Source organism: Hypanus sabinus, chromosome 7 (assembly GCF_030144855.1).
Source record: "Hypanus sabinus isolate sHypSab1 chromosome 7, sHypSab1.hap1, whole genome shotgun sequence".
Taxonomy (NCBI): Eukaryota; Metazoa; Chordata; class Chondrichthyes; order Myliobatiformes; family Dasyatidae; genus Hypanus; species Hypanus sabinus.
In genome coordinates this window covers 32,624,867-32,637,369 of record NC_082712.1, presented here as the reverse complement: position 1 = coordinate 32,637,369, position 12,503 = coordinate 32,624,867, and positions in this window count along the sequence as shown.

Here is a 12,503-nt window from a genome sequence, read left to right as displayed (position 1 = left end):
TCCTTATAGACAGCAGCAGCAGTTGAGCCCTGGTCGTTTGCACTGTAAAGCATTGTGCTAACCATTACATTTATCATGCTGCAGTAGTAACTCTGCTGGTAGCTCTCTATCCTTGGTGCCAGAATGTTGTGTGTTCAACCGTCTCAGCAGAGACCTAAAGAGAGAAAAAAAGACTCTGGTATAATGTTGATGAATTATTGTATTGTCAAGTACGAGGGTGGAATCCTTTTGTGCCTTCATTAGTTATTGGGAGAATGTAAGATATTGGACTCTATATTGAATAAGACAGTTCTGCGTTCACACAATCCATTTCCAGCGGATATACCAAACTTTTAAATGACCTATTTCTGCTGAAATATCAGGATGTGTGGGCTGCTCAGTTAAATGTAATGCAGAGCCAGTGAAAAAAACAGGCATGGGCTGAAAGTGAGTGCGGAAATCTGAAGTAGGCAGTGTGGCACAATGTGAGATAATACATTTACTTTGAACTTTGAATTTTGAAATATTGCAGCACTATGAGACAAGTGTAGTCATGCAATCAGCAGAAGAGAACCAATACTCTGACTAAGTGGAGTTTGGTTGCAGCTTACTTTACAACTACAGTGGTTGATACAACCACACTACCATGACATGCAAAGAAGGCTGGAGTGCAGTTGTTGTGTAATGGAATCATTCAAGTATGAGTAAATGATGTATTGCTCCTACCTAGACTGAACTTCAGTTTATTTTTTCAGCATCATGCTCTTTTTGGTCTTTTTTTGATGATAATACAGAATCTAATACCTCAAAGTTCAAAGTAAATTTATTATCAAAGTGACCATGAGATTCACTTTCTTACGGACATTCACTGTAGATACAAGGAAATCGGTGAAAAACCACACACAAAGATGGACAAACAAACAATGTGCAAAAGAAGACAAGCTGTTTAAATACAAAAGCAAATTATTATAATAATAAGTAATATTGAGAACATGAATTGTAGGGTCCTTGAAAGTGAGTCTGTAGATTGTGGAATAGTTCAGTTTCAAGGTGAGTGAAGTTATCTGTGCTGGTTCGGGAGGCTGATGGTTGAGGGGTCATTTTGTTCCATTCATGTCTGATAGTGTAAATCTCCCAGCACCTTCATTTAGCCCTAAAAGCATGTCCTTAAATTCCTTAGTAATTCTTGTACTTAGGTAGGTTGTATCAATCCAGAACTGTTGTCAATAACACAAGAGATTCTGCGGATGCTGGAAGTCCAAAGCAGCCCACACAGAATGCTGGAAGAACTCAGCAGATCAGGCAGCATCTATTGAGAGAAAGAAACATTGTGGACTGAGACCCTTCGTCAGGACTGGAAAGGAAGGGGGAAGAAGCCAGAATAAGAAGGTGGGGCAGGGAAAGAATTGCAAACTAGCAAGTAAAACCAGATAGAGTAAAGGTCAGTGGGTGAGAGAGAAGGAACGAAGTGAGGATGTGATAGGTTGAAGAAGTAAAGGGCTGGAGAAGAAGGAATCTGATAAGAGAGGATAGGGGCCCATGGGAAAGAGGGGAGGAGGAGGGTTACCAGAGGGAGGTGATAGGCTAGTGAGGAAAAAAAGAAAAAGGAACTGCTAAAACACAGCCAAATGAAAACTTCAAAATGAGACTGATAGATTTTTTTTTGGTTGAAAGCATTAATGGTTAAACAGCCAGTTAGGTAGTTCAAGTTAAAATGATTATTCAGCCGAATGGTAGCACCAACTGGAAAAGCAGAAATGCCTCCTGCTGTTTCTCTTAATGTATCACTGCTATTAACTTCTACTTCACTGATATTGATACATTCCTCCAGTACTAATTCAAACCAGCTATAGAATATACCAACCGTGAAAATGAATGAGAAGGAATTTGCATTTAAAAGATACATTTTATGAGCTAAGGATTTTCTCACTTTCTTCATGATCAAGAATTTTTTTTGATTTCTCTATACTGAGATCCACAAACTGGAAATAAGATAAATCCTGTTACCTTACAACCATCAGCTTCTGAACCGGCGTGGATGACTTCACTCACCTCAGCTCTGAACTGATTCCACAATCTACAGACTCGTTTTCAAGTAAATTTGAAAGCTGGTCATTTCCTGCATTTTGAATAAGGAAGTTATTCCAGGCTTGTTCTTTAGTTATAAACTGAACAAAAACTATAATGTTAATAAACTCAAATATTGGTTTGTGTCTTCTTTTATGTGACTAAAAACATCAGTATTGAGAAATGAGTCAGATGAATGTTTCAGATTTAAATTAGCAATATGGCCCTCCATGCAAAAACTCTACCACTGATCTGGCTCATTAATAATATCTTTTGTTATGTTAATCTGAATAAACCCTTGAATAAACCCTTATCAAATGATGACACCTCCAACAAATCAACAATCATTCTAAACACTAACAAATATAAGCACAAAATGCCTGTGGTGGAGTCTGTATCTGTATCCTACCAAATTGTAGTTAAGCATGATTGCTCTGAATCCAGTGCATTACAACTTCCCTGCAGTATTAATATACTCACACCAAGAAGAAAGTTATCGAAACCCATTTGTGAGAATTACACACACACACTTGTAAGAGGTTAACTATTAGCCTTTTTACACAGTGAGTAACACTTCCAGTTGTGTAAAAAGTTTGCACATTCTCCAGAGTAATTGCTTACATTCATTCTCCTGGGTTTCTACGTATTGTTCACTGAAGCTATCATCATCAATTGCATGAAGTCTTGGAATATTCAACACATGAATCTCATACAATATATATTCCCAATTCAACAGGTTTCAGGCAAAAAAGAAAGATATAATTACTTTCAAAGTCACAATGATGGAAAGAACTGCAGTGCATGTTAATGAGTAATGTGACACATGCTGTATAAGGATTCAAGCAATAATCAACCTGATTTCTATATAGATCAAGGGTCTATAAATGGCTTTGCAGATAATAAATATGGCTTTAACATTTTTCCATAATCTTACAAATATTAGAAATTATCTGTGCCTGCCTAAGATTGTATTTGGCATGTAAAATCTTTACTAGGTTGGAATAAATCTGTTTGAAAATGTGACAGGAACACTTTTTCACCTTTAGCAAGATGGTTCTCGATCAACCCTGTTCATGGAATAGGTAAATTTTTGGCATTTAAATGCTTGTGATTCAGAGCTCATTAGCTGTGGACAGATAATCTATCACTACCCCAGGCTTGCTGACCTTCACTGGCTTCCAGTTAGGATAGCCTCATTTTTTAAATCATGATTGTCATTTTCATATACTTCCGTAGTCTTGTTCATTTCTGCCTTTGCAAACTTCTCCAGCCAGCTCCACAATACAGATTCCAAGCTGTCTGCATACTCCTTCATTCGGGGTGAGGTCAACATGAACACTGAATACAAATTTGTCAATAAGCTTTTCCTCTTTGGTGGTTAGGCTTTCAAGCAGCAAGGTCCTAATCTCTAGAATTCCCCCTTAACTCTCTCTACCTCTCTTTATTCAAAACACTCCTTAAAACATGCTTCTTTGACCTGGCTTCAACATACAGTCTCTGCCCAAATATTTCTTTCTGGAGCTTATAATTTTGTTTGATAAAGCTCCTGCATCATAAAATTTTGCATGTTGAAGGTACCATATAAATATTTGTGGATGATTTAATTAAAGTCTCAGCTGTTGGGAAGGAAATGATGGACCATTGCTGTTTACAGTTTCCTTACAAAATCTCCCTATTACACTGGAAAACAAAGATTTTGCTTTCTGAATTCCTTTGGGTATACCCTAAGGATTTTGGGCTGCTGATAACAAAAATCATCATGAAATTCTCCTATCACACACCTTTTTTTTGTAATTGCCTATATTTTTACTTCATAATTCAAGTCAATTAAAACCTTGCCCACAATGTAAGCTGAAAAGTTTTCTATCCTATCTAGGCAGCTTTGGATTGCTAGCATGACCCACAACCATGTCATCTCTTTATTGATTCTCCAGTGTTAAGTCTGAAAGCTGCGCTGCCACACAAAGGTATTGAATCCTCCCTTCAATACCAATCAGCTATGCAGTCCACATGAAAGAAAACTAATGAAATTTGGAAGTCTTGTTGAAGCACATATAGTACACAGCAACTACAATTGGAGCATCTGTGTAATCAGAAGGTAGTAGCATTCTAGGAAATGCAGCTCAGGTACACCAAATACTGTTGTTTCATTTGTGAATGGGACAGCCGTGCTAAAGAATCTCATTACATTAAAAAGGATTGGCCACTCTGTAAACAGTTGGTTCCAGGACAGAAAAGTGTGGCACCTAAGCCACTTGTAGACCTAACAAAGTTATTTTTTCCTACTCTTTATATAAAACCGGGGCCTGTGAAAAATTTTGTCAATGCGATGAACAAGGAAGCTGAAGGATTTCGGTATTTGAGACAGATGTTTCCCAGAGACACTGATACCAAGACTAAGGAAAGCATTTTTGTTGGTCCACAAATCAAACAGGTCATCAATGACAGGCAATTGGAAGAACTTGTAGAGGGACTGGGGAAAATCGCATGGAATGTTGTTGAAATTTTTTTTGGCAATTACAGAGCACCAAATTACAGAGCACTACTAGTTGACAACATGCTTCAGGCATACAAAGCCATGAATTGCAACATGTCACTAAAGATTCATTTTCTGCATTCCCATTTAGACTTCTTCCCTGCAAATCTTGTCACTGTCAGTGACGAGCATGGTGAAAGGTTTCACCAGGACATTGCGGTCATGGAGAAACCGTATCAGGGCAACTTGAATCCGTCAATGCTGGCTGATTATTGTTGGACACTTATGTGAGAAGCCTCAGACGTTGAGTACAAATGACAATCATCAACAGAAGATTTTTAGCTTAGTTGAACTATTGCAAAGCACCAGCACCGTTATCCAATTAAACTCATTATATTCAATAAAAGTTCATTTCTTTTTTCTCCAAATTCCTACATGATACAAGTAGTCTGAAATTATATTTCCATTCATCGTTAAGCAGTCTATATAACCACAACAATTTTCTGAGGATGTGACACCTTCGAAAAAAATTGCTGTCCAGTGTTATTGATGTGCTGCTAAGGTAAAGGCTAAGTTAGAACAAAAATTACTGTCTTCAAAGGAAAGCAAAGTGCAAGCTTTATCTGGAACTCAAACGTCATACAGATGGTTGCACTCAGACTACAGCATCCAGGATGAAGTTCTTGAAAGGCTCAGATTATGTAAATGCTAGAAAGACAAGATATGAGAGTTGGGTGGGAGTGAACTTCTTTAGATGCACAGTGAGGTGTATCCTCACTGGTTACATCATGGCTGGTATGGAAACACCAATGCCCTAGAATGGAATAGACTCCAGAAAGTGGTGGATACAGCCCAGTTGGTCACTAGCAAAGTCCTCCCCACGATTGAATACATTTACATAGATAGTTACAACAAGAAAGCAACATTTATCATCAAGGTCACCCACCATCTAGGCCATGCTCTCTTTTCACCACAACTATCAGGCAGGATTTACAGAAGCCACCAAGTTCAGGGAGAGTTACTATCTTACAACTGTCAGGCTCCTGAAGCAATGTGAATTACTTCAACCTTCACAGGTCTGCCCTGATTCTACAACCTCAAAGTTCAAAGTAAATTTTTTATCAGAGTACATACATGTCGCCACATACAACCCAAAGATTCTTTTTCTGAGGGCATACTTAACAAATCTACAGAACAGTAATCGTAAACAAGATCAATGGACAACAAACTGTGCAATGCAATAAATTACAAGCATGAAATAACAAGATAAAAGAGTCCCTAAGTGAGACCATCCGTTGTGGGAACACCAGAAGCAGAATGAGTTTAGTTATCCCATTTTGTTCAAGAGCCTGATGGTTGAGGGGTAGTACCTGTTCTTGAACCTGGTGGTGTGAGTCCTGAGGCTTGTGTACCTTTTATCTGAGGGCAGCCGTGAGAAGAGAGCAAGATCTGGGTGGTGAAGATCTTTGATGATGGATGCTGGTTTTCTATGGCAATGATTCATGTAGATGCACTCAATGGTTGGGAGGGTTTTACCCATGATGTACTGGGCCAAATCCAATACCTTTTGTAGGATTTTCTGTTCAAAAGCATTGGTGTTCCCATACCAGGCAGTCAGCACATGTTCCACCACACATCTACAGAAGTTTGCCAAGGATTTTGATGACGTGCCGAATCTCCAAAGACTCCTGAGGAAGTAGAGGCACTGTCATGCTTTCTTCACAATTATATTTATATTATGGGTCCAAGATAGGTCTTTTGAGATAGTGACATCCAGGAATTTAAAATTACTGACCCTCTCCACCTCTGATTCTCCGATGATTACTGGCTCATGGACCTCTGGTTTCCATCTCTTGAAGTCTACAATCAGTTCCTTGGTCTTATTGACATTGAGTGAGAAGTTGTTGTTATTACATCACAGACAATTTTTCAATCTCCCTCCCGTCCTACAGACTTGTCACAATTCTTGTTCTCAATATCAATTCCTTTATTTACACACTTTGTCTTCTTTTGCACATTGGTTGTTTGTCTATGTGTAGTTTTTCATAAATTCTATTATATTCTTTATTTTTCACTGTGAATTCCCATAAGAAAATGGATCTCAAGTCAGTATATTGTAACATATACACATATTAATAATAAATTTACTTTGAACTTTGAAGTTCAACTTTACCATGGTTCAAAAGGGTCAGTAATGAAGTGTGTTCCCATTGTGTATTGCATGCAATTCTCCACATCATTGAAAGCAGTAGCAAAAATAATCACTTAGGTTGCAGCCAGGATATATTCAGGAGACTACTGAATACTGAAGTGAAGAAGTATTTCTGTTCCCAAAGAGTCTTTGGAACTTCTTGCTCCAGAAACCTGAATCATTGGATATAATTAAAACCAATTTTACAATAAGTCAGGGAATCAGGGGTTAAGGGGAGAGGGCAGTGAATCATCATGAGAAAAGCAGAATTACCCATGATCTGATGGCTTAATAGAGCAGACTCCAGCGCCTGAATTTCCTATTCCGGCATCTATTTTTCCTGTATTGTTTGTTTTACATTCCTCCAATCTTACTTCCAGGTGACAAGGTCTTTATTGAATGCACATACACTCAGTGGCCGTTTCATTAGACACAGTACACCTACTCGTAAATGCAAATATCTAACCAGCCAATCATGTATCAGCAACGCAATGCATAAAAGCATGTAGACGTGGTCAGGAGGTTCAGTTATTGTTCACACTAAACATCAGAATAGAGAAGAATTGTGATCTAAGTAGCTTTGATGGTGGAATGATTGTTGGTGCCAGACGGGGTGGTTTGAGTAGTTTAGAAACAGCTGATCTCCTGAGACCTTCACCCACAACAGTCTCTAAAGTTTACAGAGAAAGGTGTGATAAACAAAAGAATTTACAGTGAATGGCGCTTTTGTGAGTGAAAATGCCTTGATGTCAGAGGTGAATGACATGACTGGTTCAGGCTGACAGGAAGGTGACGGTAACTCAAATAACCACACGTTGTAACCGTATTGTGCAGAAGAGCATTTCTAAATGCACAAAATGTTGAACTTTGAAGTGGATGGGCTACAGCAGCTGAAGACCACAAACATATACTCAGTGGCTAAATGTTTTTTTAAACTTTGGAATTGCACTTACCTCTCCTAATTCCTCTGGTGGCTTATTCCATACACCTACCATTCTCTGTGTGACAAGCTTATTCCTCAGGTTCCCTTACCTGATCCTCTTACCTCTTTATCCTCTTACCTTACACTTATGCCCTTCAGTTTTAGTCTCATCCTCCTCGGGGGAAAAGGTTGTAATTAACTATGTAATATGAAGGATGAGTACCACCATGTCCTCTTTTAAAATGCTACTTAAAGCTTATATCTTTGATCATGCAAATGCTGACACATTTTTGAAGTCAATTTTTATCATTTACTCTCCCCTGAAACATATGAGAGAGTTTTTGTTACTATGGTAAAAGTGCAATGCAAAGTCAGGTTGTTGTTCTTGGCTTAGCCAAACCCTGACATTGTCATATTTGTGGACATATGTATGATGTAACTGCCATGGCTTCTTGTTCCACCAAATTCTTATTGTAGGAGTGATGATTAAGAAATGCATATGTGTATGTGCTGCTGCACAACCTGCCTTGTCTTCCACCTGTTCCTCCCCAAGTTAGTCGGCTAATGTAACGCTTTACACCCCCAATGGTCTTGATCAGGGTTCACTTCCCACCAGGATCTGTAAGGAGTATGTATACTCTCCCTGTGACCATGTGGATTTCCTCCAGGAGCTCCGGATTCCTCCTACATTCCAAAGGTGCACGGGTTAGGGTTAACAATTTTGGACATGCTATGTTGTTGCCCGAAGCATGGTGACACTTGTGGGCTGTCATCCAACACAACTTCAGGTTGCGTTGGTCGTTGACACAAATGATGCGTGTGTGTTTCGACATTTCAATACACATATGACAAGTAAAGACCATCTTTATCTGTAGGCATTTTCATAATTGTGGATTTCAGAAACAAATGGCATCGAGATTTGTGATGGGAGAAAGTCAGGCAAATCGTTCCTACTAATCTTCATGTGAATCTTTTCCCATTTACTCTGTGAAGACAGGGAACTTATTTTAAATAAGTGACTCAAAGAACGAGCACAATGGGACATATAATGCATACCCAACATTAGCATTGTGGTCACATATTTTCGCATCTGCTGGCAAACTGACTGCCTGAGGCTTTCTGGGATTCTGAAACATCCTATCCTGAAATTGGTTGTGATGATAAACTGTTTTTCCTGGTTAGTTGCACTCACTGTTTTTATCTCAGTTAACTGATTACGGCAGCTATGCTTTTGTACCTCGATACCATACTGCACGGTTCACTGCATGACTGAGCCATTGGGGAGACTTGGTTCTTTTAAACATGGCTTTGAAGACCATCCCCAGCCTGAGCACAAGAAATACACTGAAACAAAAATCATGCACCTTTAATCAACAAAGACATTGACTTGGAAGCCAGATACTGCCTTTTGTGTGTTAATATTCAGAGACAGGTCCCAGCAATTTGAAATTCTGTCTCACAAGCGACAGCTGTTGCTACATATTGGCAAGGAGTAACATCTGCAAGTTAATCCAAACCATAGGAAAACAGAAGCTGTTTTATTTCCTTTCCCTTTGTTAAAAGCTTTCTTATGTTTCTGGACATTATGCAAGGTAAGTTTGACATTATACCTGTTTTATACTCTCTTTTCCTTGATGTGTAATATAAATAAACTTCCTTCAAGAATTCATCATAAGGCACTTCAAATAGAGTTTCCTTTATGGTTTGATTTGTGTAAAAAAAACAACAAAATTATTGAAAATTGGATTAAATATCATCATTCCAGTAGGAATGGAGAAATTCTGAGACTACAGTTCATCAGAATCAGTTTTTATTATCACTAACGTGTTGTGAAATTTGTTGTTTTACAGCAGCAGTACAATGCAATGCATAAAAAAACTCAAGTTACAAAAGAAAAAAATATTTTAAAAAATAAATAAATAGTACAAAAAGAGAGCAAAATAGTAAGATCATGGACCATCCAGAAAAGTGGTATAGGAGAAGAAGCTATTCCTAAAAAGTTGAATGTTCATCTTCAAGCTCCTATACCTCCTTCTTAATTGTAGTAATGAGAAGAAGATATGTCCTGGATGGTGGAGGTCCTTCAAGGTAAATGCCACCTTCTTGAGGCACAGCCTTCTCAATGGTGGGGAGGCTAGTGCTCATGATCAAGCTGGCTGAGATCCTTGCTAAATTGATACTGGTAGCCTCCAGAAAATAATAAAATACTTAAGTATCTATTTGTCCAAATAGAATACATTTTTGAAATGTTTTCAGAAACACAATTCCCTGGAACCTGAATATACAGTTCCTATGCCTACCTGAAAATCAATGCAATTGTCCTCTTTGTGGATCAAATGCAATTCTCCTGGGGATTTCCAAAACCTGGATTACCTGCGAACACCCCATTATTTGTAGTGTTTCTTGACATGGAGGAGAAGTGTATAGATTAGAGTAGGCACTGTATAATCAAAGAAAGCAAAAAAAAATGTCCGAAAAGCATTGAGCACAGAGTGGAAGCTCTAACCTGTAGTTACTTCAAGAACAAGATTGCAAAGGCTTGATTATCCAGAGTTATTTGTTTCTATCCTCAGATTGCATTCTCAGAAGGTCACCCCTCTTTGGAGATACAGGCCGACCATTTCAGTCCATTACTGTTGTCCTATTTATATCTTACCCTTACATTGGTGTGTCAAGCAGGAAATGAATACCTTGTTCTTCTAAGATGGGCAACTCAATGAACTGGCTTTGGACTTCTGACTGAGTGGCTTTCCCGGAGTTCCAGATGCAATGTACTGCAGCAACTTTGGCTTCAGAATTTTTGCTTATAGGAATTAGGAGTCGGAACAGGCTGTGTGTGAGACCATGGTTGATCTGATTTTAATTTCACATTCCTGTCTACCCTTTGACATCTTTCACCCCTTACTTATCAAGTATCTATTTATCTCTGGCTAGAAATATACAAATATTTTGCTTCCATTGCTCTTTGAGGAAGGGGATCCCAGAGACTCACCAGCCCTGACAGAAAATTAATAAGTTCATCTGGTCTCTGTTTAAATCAGCAAACCTTATTGTTCTACAGTAACCTGTGTTCCAGATTGTACCACAAGAAGAAGCATTCTTTGTATATCTATCCTATTAAGACATCTCAGAATCTTATATTTTTGCATCAAGTCCCCTTCTCACTCTTCTAAATTCTACTGGATAAGAGCTGAGCCTGCCTAACCTTTTATCACAGAACAATCTTCATATGGCATAATGACATGTATTTTCAGATTTTTTCTACTTTACAGTGATGAATTACTGGCTGCTATTCTGATATCACCTCAATTATAAAATACTTACCTTTGGTTTCAAGTCTCTTCATGATCTAAATTCTTCACTTTCAGCCTTATAATCTTTCAATGTCTTTGTGCTTTTGAATTAGCCAATTGCACTCTACTATTTGCTGACACCTTTTACTCTTTTATTGGCAGTTGCCTTGGCCCTAAGTGCTTGTATTTTTTCTCTCTTAATACTCTGCTTCTTTTTAAAGGCACCTCCTTAACCCATGATCATGATAAAACTCTTTCTTTAACCCAGTGTCAAATCTTTCTTTTATAATAGTCTTTTTAAGTGGCTTGGATATTTTGTTACATTGGAGATGCTACATAAATTTACTTTGTTGTTAATATAGATAATATCATTCAAAATAGTGTAACACTGAGTCATACATGAGTTTTCTACAAACATAAAAAATATACAATGTAAATACATAAAATAGCTTATAAACATGGATTGATTGACTGTGACACTAGGCACAGGAGTGTCTGTACATAATTAAGTAGTGGTGATGGTGGGGGTGGTGCAGATGGGTGGATACCTAAGTAAGCTTTTTGTATAGCTAAGTGAGGAATCCAGATAATTCCACTCACCCTATCATCTTCCCTTTATCCTGCAAATAGTTCCCTTTCAGATACTTATCCAGCTCCTTTCTGAACAGTAGAATTGAACCTGGCAGTGTATTCCAGAATTTGATTTCTGGCTGTGTAAACATTACTTTTTTTTAACTCTTGGACAACTCAGAGGACTGTACAACTTTAAGAACAGCTGCAGCACATTTTTTTTTACAAATCTATCGGGCTAAGAGGGAAACAAAGTGGCAGCTTAGTGAAATACTGAAGGATATGGAAAAAATACAACTGGGAGGTTTCAAAAGACTGGTAAGATGTGTTTGGTTTCCATTTCAAGATGGATGACAACTACATTAACCATGCAAGCACAAAATATTCTGCAGATGCTGGGGTCAAAGCAACACGCACAACACACTGGAGGAACTCAGCAGGTTGGGCAGCATCCGTGGAAACAAACAGTAAATGTTTCGGTCCAAGACCGTTCCGCAGGAGCATGCAAGCCATTCATTTGATTTGAACAGTAAAAGTACAAAAGAAACACCTCACTAAACACAATTAAAATGGAAGACTATCTACAAACTAGACAATTCACTCAAGATAATGTTGGAGGCTGATGAGGTCATGAAGAAGGACTGGAGTTTATTTCTGGGGCAATAGAATTGAAAAGCAGGAAGGCAATGCTAATCACCCAGTGAAACTTGATTAGACCATGTTTAGATAAAGTACAATGCTCTCAGAAGAATTAATCTTGAATAGAAAAGATTCTTTATATACTGAAAGTACCAATGTCAAAGAGAGATAGGATATACAGATTATGAAAAATAATCTTAATATTGCATTAGGTTCTCATAAAGCTTAAGCATTTGAATTCATTCAGAAAGAGCCAGATGTGATAATTCTACTTGGGGTTAAGATGGGATTCCTTTTATAACTCAAAGTACATTTTACCAGAAGAAACTGACTCAAGTATCAGGAGAGAGCTGTGCACAAAACTGG